Here is a 12,120-nt window from a genome sequence, read left to right on the forward strand (position 1 = left end):
ATATATATATATATATATATATATATATATATATATATATATATTAGGCTGCCAGTCCAAATTACAGTGCTTATTGTTTGCCTTTACGTCCCAGATTTACTCTTCCATATACACAGTCAACACACACACAAAAATAAGACAATCTAACATTGTTTACTGGTTGCACAATATAATTTATTTTGTTATTGATGTTACTGTTGTCGTGTGGGTATTCTTGCCTTGGCCCCAAAACTCAGTATTTCTTGAGCAGTAACTATAGTCCTTTTTGGACAGATTTCTTCTCCATTGTGAGTAGGTATGTCGATTCGTAGGTAGCTTTGAACCTGTGATGCTTTCAGACACACCTCCTATGAGTTAAGTGCCACATGTGCTGGCACTTTTTGATGGTCCTGAAGCCTGCATAACAGTTCAGCTGAGTGATACACAAAGAAGGCAAATAAAGAATAGCTTGAAAATGTCTGAACTGGCATGAGAATCACTTTGCGGATTAGATTACAGTCTACAATCTATTTTTTCATTCTCAAGTATCACTCACTAAAAGTCTGCAACAAAACAGAAAGTGTGTAATCTATGCATTACATTATAACACCAGTACAACTAGTAATTAACTTAAAAAATTCCTTAAACAAAACAACAAAGTATGCAAGGGACCATGCATAAGTCAGGCTCTTCGGCTACTCAGATACTATCCAGCCACTGCTCATCCTGTCACAATCCTCTCCCCCCATGTCAATTTGAAAAGAATGGGACTGGGGAGAGTTCATCTGTCAACAGATTGCACAAGTTGGACAATGTCAAGCAATCCTTTGGTTTTTGCCAGTAGCACCTGGACTCTTGTAGGCAATGGAGGTTCACTCTGCAAAAGACATTATGATTATGGAGCAGTTGCCACTGAAGATAGTCATATTTAATCTTCTGAAGCCCACCGGAAATTAACCCAGGGGCCAGCAGTGCTCTGCCTTGCAAAGGCTATCTTGGTTGTCTGCCCTAAGATGTTTAAACCCCTCCCAAACCCACGCCCTGTTTGCTCTTCCCCCAAACCAATGCCCCCCTGCCCCATTGCCAAATCACAAGGTGTCTTTAATTTTAATATCCTGCCTTACTACCCTTTCCAGGAAAAGCAGGTATGCTGACATACAATGCCAGTCAAAAGTTTGGACACACCAAGTTGCCTACAAAGAATGATGGTAGTGTCACATCACATGACCTAGTCACCTGATGTAAACACAGTAGAGATGGTTTTGGAGGACTTTGACCAAGAGTGAAGGAAAAAAATGAATGCTCAGCATGTATATGGGACCTCCTTGAAGACAGCTGGTAAAGCATCCCAGGAGGTCACCTTATGAAACTTATGTAGAGGAGACAGTGGGGTCAGCCAGTCCCTGGAGCAGTTGGGGTTAAGGATCATGCTCAATGGTCCAATGGTGGGATCTCTCTTCTGACCATGGGATTTGAACCAGCAATCTCAACCCACAAAGCAGCCCCCAATAATTTTTTTTGTTTGTTTAATACTTCTGTGTTTAGTGAATAATTTCATAAATTATTTTATAATTTTCATATCTTTATATTTATTCTAAGATGTACAGAATAGTACAAATAAACGTTTCCATGTGTGGGTGTGTCCACACTTTTGACTGGCACTGCAGGTCTTTGGATTTTCCCTCCACAGGCTTGTGTACTGTGTACTGTGCTGGTGTACAAGGCCAAGAATGTCAGGCTTTGGTGCATATGGGGTGTAAACAGCACCAACTCCATCAAAACTTTATTGGCGATGGGGAACCGGCAATGAAGAATAGGTCTGGATGTGGTCTGTTTGTGAGAATGTAGTCTTCCCTGTGAAGTTGGGAAATCCAGTAATTGAGGTATGTTAGAGCCATAGGGAGGTGCAATAGGAGAAGATTCCAGATTATTGAAAAAGTATGTACATTTCTCAGGGTACAGAATCCAGAGAGGATGTTAGTAGGACCTCTGAACTGTATATGCCATTGAAGAATGGTGGAGGCTTCCCCTTGTGTGGTCTCATGACATCACCCAGTCATGTAAATAATCAAAACATCAGTATATGTATGTTGCTCTGCATAAACCATCTCTCTAGGAAACTGAAGTTAATCATAAGGTCCGACCATAAAAAATTACAATAATATTCAGTGAAAGTGACTCAACGGGTGTACAGTTGGCCCTCTGTATCTGCAAGTTCTGCACCCCCAGATTCAACCAACTGCGGAGTGAAAATATTCAAAATAAAACTCCCAGCAAGTTCCAAGAACCAAAACCTGAAATTGCTGTGCACCAAGCACTACTCTGAACTACGCAAATGAAGTGACGTTTATGTACAGAGAGCAAATGAATTTATATTTCTTGTCATTGTTCCCTGAACAATACAGTATACCAACTATATATATAACATTTATTTTGGGAGGATGTGCGCAGGTTATATGTAAAGACTATGCCATTTGATATAAGGGACTAGAGCTTCTACAGAGTTTGGTATTTTAAATGTGAGGCATATTGGGGGTTTCAATGTAGGCATTTTGTTAATACTTAAACTGGATTCCTGATTCCAATTTCCCTATATTATGTATCATATGATACATAATATAGGGAAATTGGAATCAGGAATCCAGTTTAAGTATTAACAATGTGTGTGTGTGTGTGTGTGTGTGTGTGTGTGTGTGTCTGTGTATATCACCTGGTTACCTCTCAGTCAATGAAATGACACGTGCAAATAGTCATTTTTAATTAAAACAAAAGTGATAATAGTTACAGGAGTCTGTTCATGGTAAACACTTTTTTTAAAGGGGGCAGAAATGTCCGCGGATCAGTGGAAGAACAAGTGTGCGATCTAGCTGAGTATGTAAACGGATTGACATCAGTGTTTGGATTTCTCTCTGGGAACATCAGCGGCAGCTGCTCTATAAATTCTTGGTGCTGAGAAAACAGGAACAAAAAGTTCCATTTTTGTATAGCAGTGTAGCATGGCCTAGCGCATGGCTTCAGCTGGTGGGCTGTATGTTTAGAGGAAAAGAACAAGACATGAATCATGTAAGTGCCAAGCAAGCATATTCCACTGCTCTCCAGAGCTGATTCTTTGACTCTTTCTCCTGGGTTCATATGTTCCATTAAATATTGTGCTTTTCTTTTATTTGTAGCCTTATTTCTCCGTAAAAACTCCTCCTGTGCAGTTTCTGAAAATGTGCCTCATTCTATTAACAAAATACCTCCTACCTGAGAACTTTTGAGTCGAGGACTTTTCTTGTCGACCTTCGATGAAACAACAGCAGATGTACAGATGCCGGCCTGTTTACGGCTGATGTGCTTTACCTTTTCACTGGCCTTCCTCTGAAAATCCAGCCACTTTTGGCATGTGACAGAACCAGCTGCAACAAACAAAAAGCGAAGAAGCCTCTTTTCTAACATTTAAAATAATTATAGGACATTTGAATTGGGCAGCACATTTAGTATGCAGTTCAGGTTTTAAATATTTACTAGAAGTTTGTCATAATCAAATATTTTTACTGAAAAACCAAATGGTCCATTTGTCTTATGCTGCTAGGGAAACACTCCACCTCTTGTCTGGTGCTCTCCCATGAGTCACGCAGTAACTGGGGCCAAAACCAATCACATCCCTGCCAAAAAAGGCCGTTTGAAATGGAAAATGGAGATGATATTTCTACTATGTTCTTAGTTCAGCTTTTGGGGTTTACGGTATGAATATAGGTTTCATCACTGGACCTAATGGATAATTAGACTCAGTTGAGCCCTTTTCCCATCCCTGCCATCATGCCTTATATGAACAAATCGTGTAAAACTTTCTTACTATGAAAACCCTGGATTCTCATTGTGTTTTACACGTGTGAAGTCAACGTGTCTGTCAGCTGTTCTTCACTGTGCCATGTCAGCCTGGTAATATGTCAGCAAAGTTCTTAAAAGAATTTCATTTGGTGGGATGGGAGAACCAGCATAACTGTAATTCATAGTATAGTTATTACAAAAACATTTGGAATGTAGCTATCGTAAATTGTAGTCTTTCATAAATTGATTTATTAATATAGACCTATTCCATTCAGGGATGTACCCCAGTCTTGTGCCCTATGTATGGATGGAGTATACTTAGAAAAAAGAACATTGTACCACATTTTGGAAAAACACATTTTATTAAACATGCCCACATCAGTTGAAATTGTTGACTAAATTTAGATTTAGTCAAAAAATATTGTGTTGGGAGCACAGCAGCATCGCGATGGGCTGTTTGGAAGGTGCCAGACTTCTCCCCCTAAACTGTCATTACAAAGTGCAACTGAAACATTTTTTAGCTCCCACCCAGGAACTTTACTTTATTCACCCACAGCACGGCTAAGTACAAAAGGAATTTGAAAAACATCTCCAAACAAGAAGTGATCCATTTGCGTAATTTACCCTTACAGCAGTCGAGCCCAAAAACGGAGCTGCCATGCTTTTCAATTAAGTTGTACAAAATTTGACAGTCTTCCAAGCAGCTCTGAACTCATTCCAGGTTTTTTTTTCTCCTTCTTCTTCTTCTTTCCCCTTTGGAGACGTTCAGATAAAAAGCAACAAAAAGGGCACTTGAAAAAAACCCAGCTTGGCGCAAACAGCCCCGGCATCTCGACACCTCCTCCCCCGACAGGAAGGCCGGCACTGGGAGGACGCCCTTTGCAATGTCACCCGCTTCTTGGAACTTGCTGGGGGCACATATGAACCCGCTGGTGGCATCGATGATTCTGTGCAGCACAGCTAAACAAAGCAGAGGGGACTGACCTGGATTCGAAAGCACTTTTGTGGGGAGAACTGCAATGGGATGGAAACAGTCAAACAACATATCTACCACTGAACTGGTGCTCATTATACAGTGATCCCACTGAGAGGCCTTTTGTTTGATGGGCTGGGTAACAATTAGCATGGCAAACATAAAGCATAACTCCAAGTTTTTATTAGTTTGAGGAAAGCCTGATCAGCCGCTTTTGGCCGGGCACAGAACCACTGTCCCGTTCCTAACACTGGGTGCGGCCAGCAGAGGGGAACTCCACAGCCCTTCGGTTTTTTAACAGAATCCACTCATTCATCTCTCCCGCAAGAGACTGGGCACCTAGCATTAGGGCGATTCCATTAAAAGCTCGCCATCTACTTCCCTTGACAGGAAAACAAAGAGCCAAACGAATGCGATCCCATCAAAGGCCACACACACAGAAGCACGGGAAAAAGCAGCCCAGCAAAGGGGAGAGAAATCTCCTACTGCTTGTAGGTCCCAGGCAGCTTGGTGGCTAGTGGTGGGTAGCTCTGTTGCCTCACACCTCCAGGGTTGGTGGTCTCATCTCATCACATCTCATCTCGTCACATCTCATCACCATTCTGTGTGTGTGGACTCCCTGTTTTGTGTGGATTCATCTGGGCACTTAAGTTTTCTCCTATAATCCAAAGACATACATTTAGGCCAATTGTTGTCTCTAATTTGCCCCAAGTGTAAGATTGTGTGCACATGTATGTTCCTGATAATGGAACTCTACCTAGCGTATACCTCAGACTTACGCAGCCTGGTATAGGTTCTAGACTCACCTGTACCCCTGACCAAGTAAAATAAGAGATTGTTCTAAGACTACTCAGGAAGCTCAGGTTACCCAATAAAATTGCCAACTGAATTTAATTGGTGAAAGTATGAATGTAAATAAATTTTATATTTGATTAAAAGTGTAATATATATATCTTACTAACTGAACCACAGCTCTGATTGTTTCACAAGAGTTGCTTTCGACAACATATATGTTAGTTTTCCCTTTGAAGCCAGGATAAGTACAGCCCATAGACGCCCATGGATGTCGTGCTTTACTGGAAGTCTGTGGAAAATTCTTGTACGCTTTGTCTAAATGGAAAATACACAAAAGCTTATTGGTCAAAGCCCTGGTGATGTGTTCTGTGTAAAAACCTAAGCAAACCTAGTTTTTGCTTAGGCAACGTTGATTGGACAGATAGACTTGCAGTCAGGTATTTTAGACCTGTCAGGAAGCCAGGCGTCTCTGCATGATGTTTGGGAGATGTCTCAACAAGCCAGGATAAACTACCGATAACGTTAATGTTCACGCCTGACAAGTTTCACATGCAGTCGGAAGAGTTGGCTCATAGCATTCATTCATTCTGTCGCATGCAGGGGCACAGAAGAATTTCTTTGCAACCCAGAGAGACAGTTTATCACTTCAAATGTGGCGGTATGCTGAACTGATGGGAAATATAAGTAATGTATATAATTCTGTGTGTTTAACATATGTTGTTCTGATATTGTGTGTACTGTAATGTCTTGTGTAGTGTTTAATGTTTTGTGTTGTAAATAGTGGCATGCGTGCCCACCGCGTGTACTATGAGCAGTCGGGAGGGACAGCACTGTGGCCCGTCTGTGTGTGTGTCGTCAGAATGAACGGCTGCATCAGTAAATGCCATTTTCCTGTTTTCAAGCGCTTGAGTCTGGTTTGCGGTTATTCTGCACACCATGTCCAACATCCACGCCACAACACTGCAAATGAAGTCTTTATCATTGAGTTTTCAAGTTTGATCACTTGTTTAATGTTCAGTGACAGTTCAGTGATTTTAGCAGTCTCATAGTTACAGGTAGCTTGCTAACTGAGCTGTCTGTATGTTCGAAATGGTCAAATCGCTTGAGAAGGAGCCATGCTGCTAGGGTGGGTAATAGATAAATTCTTACGAAAAGAAAGGAGAGAGGAGTTTACATATAAGTAGCCGACTGGCTAAAATAAGAAAATACTGGCAGCTATCCACACTGTGCTCCCCCATTTTTAAATTCACCATCCGCTGCTGGTAGGTAATGCATATATATGGGTATAAATGACATATATCCTCCTGTTGGATTATGCCTTACTTATGGCTTCAGTGCTCTTATGAAAATTAAGAGCTTAATTATAAAAATGTTGGATATTGTTAAAGACGCCTGATCTGTTCACCTACTTAAGTTTTACATGTAAATCATTAGTGTCAAAGCTATTTGATCCCTGGAGCTAAAGCCTTGTCAGCTACATAAACGCCAAAGAGGTTTGCCAGCTTCAGCTTTGCCTATGGGCCATTTAACGCACTGCTCTCGCCTCCGTAGCTGTGAGGCACTCTGAAAAATCTGGGTTGCAGTCGTCTGCAGTCTCCTTAGAGAAGCTTCTTGGTCTGGAAGGTGAAATTGTGTGGCTGTACAATGCAAAAGTACTTCGCTGCCTGGGGTGATTCACAGCATCCCAGCCATCACCGCTAGCCTGGCCAGTACAAGTGCCAGAGAAATGTCTGGGCTTTGACATAGTGGTAGTCCGAAAATGTGTTCGGTTTAAGTTGAGTAGAAACTGACCGGGTGTAAGATGGGAGGCCCTGGGTCCGGCTCTGAGACCAGAATTTGTGGATGGGGAGTAAACACTCTGGGCCCTGAAGTAGGCTCTTCTCTTGGAAGCTTTCCTCTGCTATGGAACATTACTTCACTGTCCTCACTGGCTGCTTCTCTGTCCTTATCTTCCTGTCTTCCTCACATAGTTAACAGATGATTCACAGGCTAACCAGATGTATACATGTCTATAAATATGACTTAAATCAACAATAGCACCATTTCGCGCATTAATAAATATTTCATATGGAAACTATGGATGCAAGTGTTTGCGTGTGATGATATTAGGATGCACCAATTGCATTTTCCTTGTCTGAACAAAAGAGCACAAGACTGTGGAGCACTTAAATACAATGACTAATGAGGGCAAACAGGAGACAGCTGTGAGGAATACACATGAGGGCGGGAACGAAAGGTAAGGTTAACAGTCACTGAGAGGAAACAAGGGGGTTAAACAGACGGAGCGGGCAGGGCGTGACAGTCTGATCCCAATCGCCGATTGTTTTGAACATGACCTGGGATCCTGGCTGATTCTGATTTTCTTATTTTAACATATTCGTCCTGAACCGTAAAGAATCTCCAAACAACAAACAAATTATCCATAATTGTTTTGCATCACCTTTCACGCAACATTATTGAGGGGAGGGAAGTAGAGGGGTGGGGGACACCACTGTGGATAGGCGATGTCATATCACCATCAGGGTAGTTGCTCTCTGACCCTGCCCTTTGTGTCTCTTCCCAATCGGCCAGCAGGTGTCACTGGTCATCTCACTTTACCCCTCCTGTCCTCTAGTCCTTCAGCCCTAATATGTTCTCCCTGCTCCCTGGACAGCTGCATAGCTCAGTGGTTTGAATGTGTGGATCACAGACTGTTAGCCCCCTGCTCATCTGTTAATTTGTATTTATTGGTTTTCTGTTTCCCCGTGTTTGTTATTTTCTGTTTTGTTTCCTGGTCGTTGGTTTGCCCTGCTTGTGTCCTGTTCATCTCTGGTCCTGTTTGTATTTTGGTTCCATGTTAATTATCCTAGTCTAGTAATTTCCAGTGTGTGGTTAGTGATTCCTAGTTTCATTGTTTGTAGAATTCCCTAGTTTTTTGCTTGTTAATCGTTCCATCTGTTGCTCATTGTCCTGCTCGGTTAATCCCAATTGGTTAATTTTATTATGATTTTTTCTGCATTTTAATGCCATCCCTCACTCCGTTCATTAGTCAGCCATTGTGTTTAGTTACTGCGTGTTTGTTGCTCTGTACTGTTGTTCAGTCTTATTCCCCACGTTGCTCAGTTTCCCAACGTATTTGCTTTGTGGTTTCTTTTGTTAAGTTTTTATTTCTCCCGTTTTGTTCTGACCCTTTGCGGTCCCTTTATTTCCTTCTCCATTGTTTTTAGTTCCCTTAATAAACCCCCTTTGTCTCACAGCTATCTGTCGATCGTGACCTTTTTCCCGCTTGTGCCATGCCATGTCATGACAATCACAATATTATTGGTTATAATTACAATCCACAATATGGATCACAATTTTTAAATGTAAGTAGTAATGTTTATGAACCATTTTAAAAAGATGTGGTCTTATGGGACTTATTTTGTGTTACATCATGTGTATGGCCGGGTTTACCTGGGAAGAGATGCTGTCAGGATGCCCTATGGGAAGAAGGCAGTGTGATGCTGTGGGCAATATTCTTCTGGGAAACCTTGGGTGCTGGCATTCATGCGGATGGTACTTTGACACGCACCACCTAACTATGCATTGTTGCAGACAAAATACAGCTCTTCATGGCCATGGTATTCCCCGATGGCAGTGACCTCTTTCAGCAGGATTACGCACCCTGCCATAAAATGCCAAAAACTTCTTCAGGAATGGTTCTGAGCAGGAGTGTTTCTAGCTATTGTAGAAAATCAGGAGCCAAGTCAAGTTTACTTAGGGCTTGACTTTTCTTTTTTTTTTAAGGAAGACTGGTCCCACCTTACAACTTACTGGCTGTTTTCACGGCACAAGAGGGACCCACACAATATTATGCAAGTGTGTTTAATGTTCCGACTGACCAGTGTATAGCTGACCAGTTTGGACATGGCACGCGGGGATATTCCTTCCATTCCTCATTAAAAACATCCACCCTTTCATTTACGAATGATAAGTTATTCCTCTAGCCGGGACCCTACTAACTGCTCTGTAGTTGGCACCAGCTCTTTGCAGAAGTCTGGCCCACCCTGAGAAACCCTTATTTAGTCACTTAGCAAAATGGGGAGATGAGCTTATAAATATAGTCTGGGCATCCAAACTATATCAAAAGACACTGTATCATTATCAACAAGCCAATGTTTAAGACCCAGTGTAAAAGGGCCATTGGATACCTCTCACTCCACTGACCCCATGTGGACTAGAACTGTCTGCCATTGAAGACTGTGCCAAATTACTTAAACCCATGTTTTTGTGTGTATGTGTGCGGGTGTTTGTGTTTCAGCGCGCATATTATTATCATTTGGGGGTAGCAACAAAATGACCTGAGGCCTCACATCTGAGATTGGTCCAAATCTTTCATTTAAAGTTCTGCCTTACTCTCCAATTAAGACTCAATTTAGGTCTCTCTCACAGATCGAATTACTGTTTCCTTATTATAACAGCTTAAAAGAGGAAAGCCACTTTCATAAGCCACATGCCTGATCTGTGGCTGATGATGAATAATGCCTGGAAATGCACATCATTAAACACCACATCTGCCCCATATCGCTTTCAGCCCTCAAAGGATTAGTGCTGGCATGCGGATCCGCAAACGCAAGGTGTTATTAACTTTTAAAAAGGGCTTCTTGACCTCCGTATGCAGAAAAAAACCCCAACAACCTTTAATTTTTGTGAAATCTGAAACGAGCACTTGGAGGTGTCACAGATTAATTACAGGTGTGGATGCCTCTGTTCCTCTGTCCCTTCGAGACTCGCTTAAGGTCTGTTGTCCGTGGAACCTGTTTTCTTGCACAGCAGAAATATTGAGTCTCTATCTTGCCGTGAAGTCTGGCAGGCAGTGAGCCAGAGCAGGTGCTTGGCGATTCAGATTCCTCCTGTCTCTCTCACTATCTGAGCATGTGATTGTGTGTGTGTGTGTGTTTGCGTGTGATGTGCACGTGTGTGTGTGTGTGTGTGTTTGCGTGTGTATGTGCGTGTGTGTGTGGTCCTAAAGCGGCATCCCACACTCAAAGCCAGGCTATAAGGCCCAATGACTTCTGCAGACAGAGTCTCCCGCAGTGTAATATGACAAAACAAGCAGAAGAGGAGATTATGTAATGCTAGTCCTCTGTACAGAAATGCTGCCAAATTGCCAAGTTTTTAAGGAGCATGTAATCATCATTAACTTTTACCAGCCAACTTTATTAAATTCTTGCTATTGTGTGAAATGCAAAATGGCTGGTAAAATACTTGGCAAAGCCATGTCCTGGTCATTATTTTTAAGGGGATCTGTTCTCTAGTTTTTCCTTTTCATTACTCGTTGAGATGTTCTTCTCAGCCTCCCTGGCTTTTACTGCTGGTCAGTAGGTATCATTACCATGCAGTGTGACTTTTATATGCAGCAGAAAAATCGGGATAAGAAGTGACAACTGTTTCACTAAACATTGACATCAGACTGAGATTGTGTATCTCCTTCTGCTTTGTTGGTTACAAACCAAACAGTGTTCTGCAAGGCTTTCTGGAAGTGGATCACTAGATAAGGGTCTGGTCTCACGCCTCCAAGTTTCTGGGTTCAAATTCCAGCCTTGGCTCAATTAGTGAGGTTTTCGTGTCTTTCCTGCTGTACTATGGGCATCTTCCCAGGAAAGCACACGTGGGACAGGTGAATAAGTGATTCTGAATAGCCCTTACGGGATGGGTGTGTGTTAGTCTACTGGCTGCCTAACACCCTGTTCAGAGCATACTCTGCCAACATACCATGCTTGCAGAGTAGCCTGTGGATCATCATAATCTCAGTCAGATAAGTGGTTATTGAAAATGCATGGTGGGTGATTCGCTTTTATCATGAAACAGAGTAAAGTATAGATTTTTTATGTAGTGCATAGGATTAAAAATAATAGTGATGAAATGAGAATTTGCTCTGGCTGAGCAAGATTAAGTAATAAGGCGTACAGAGCTGACAGGAAATTCTGCTCTGCAATGTAGCAGAAATGATTAGCCTGGACAGAGGAGTCCAGTAGATACTGTTTTCTTTCAGGAACAGCTTTCCATAGCCTAGCGGTAACTTGCTGCCTTCAAAAGGGTTGAGTAGTGCTGTCTGCCCCCCCCCCCCCACCACCACCCCCCAGGATCACAACAGAAAAGTTTGGGATTTAATGTCAGTCACTGTCATGTGCCGTGAACTAGCCAGACATGGACTTAGATGTGAAGGTTTATGCTACCACATTAGTTGCAGTTAATATATAAGTTCATGCATTAGATGTGCAGGGCAGTAACAGGAGTCTACAGTATATAAAGAAAAAATAAAGAAGTACTACAGAGATTGCAGCTTGACACGTCTGGAAACCTTCATAGTTGTTATAATTCCAGTAGAGCAAATCCTTACAAAAACAGACAAATAGTTGTAAGCAGGTTTTGATTCTAACCTTCATTCAACAGACCCAGATCAGATAAACGGTGATTTCAGCAGCTCTTCCCATAGGCTAATTGGCTACATATACAGTTTGCTGTCTGTCTTCATCTAATTCAGACCACATATGTTACTTTTCAGTTTGTTTTAGTTGCATGAAGAGCTGGGGGCTTCT

Source organism: Paramormyrops kingsleyae, chromosome 2 (assembly GCF_048594095.1).
Source record: "Paramormyrops kingsleyae isolate MSU_618 chromosome 2, PKINGS_0.4, whole genome shotgun sequence".
NCBI lineage: Eukaryota > Metazoa > Chordata > Actinopteri > Osteoglossiformes > Mormyridae > Paramormyrops > Paramormyrops kingsleyae.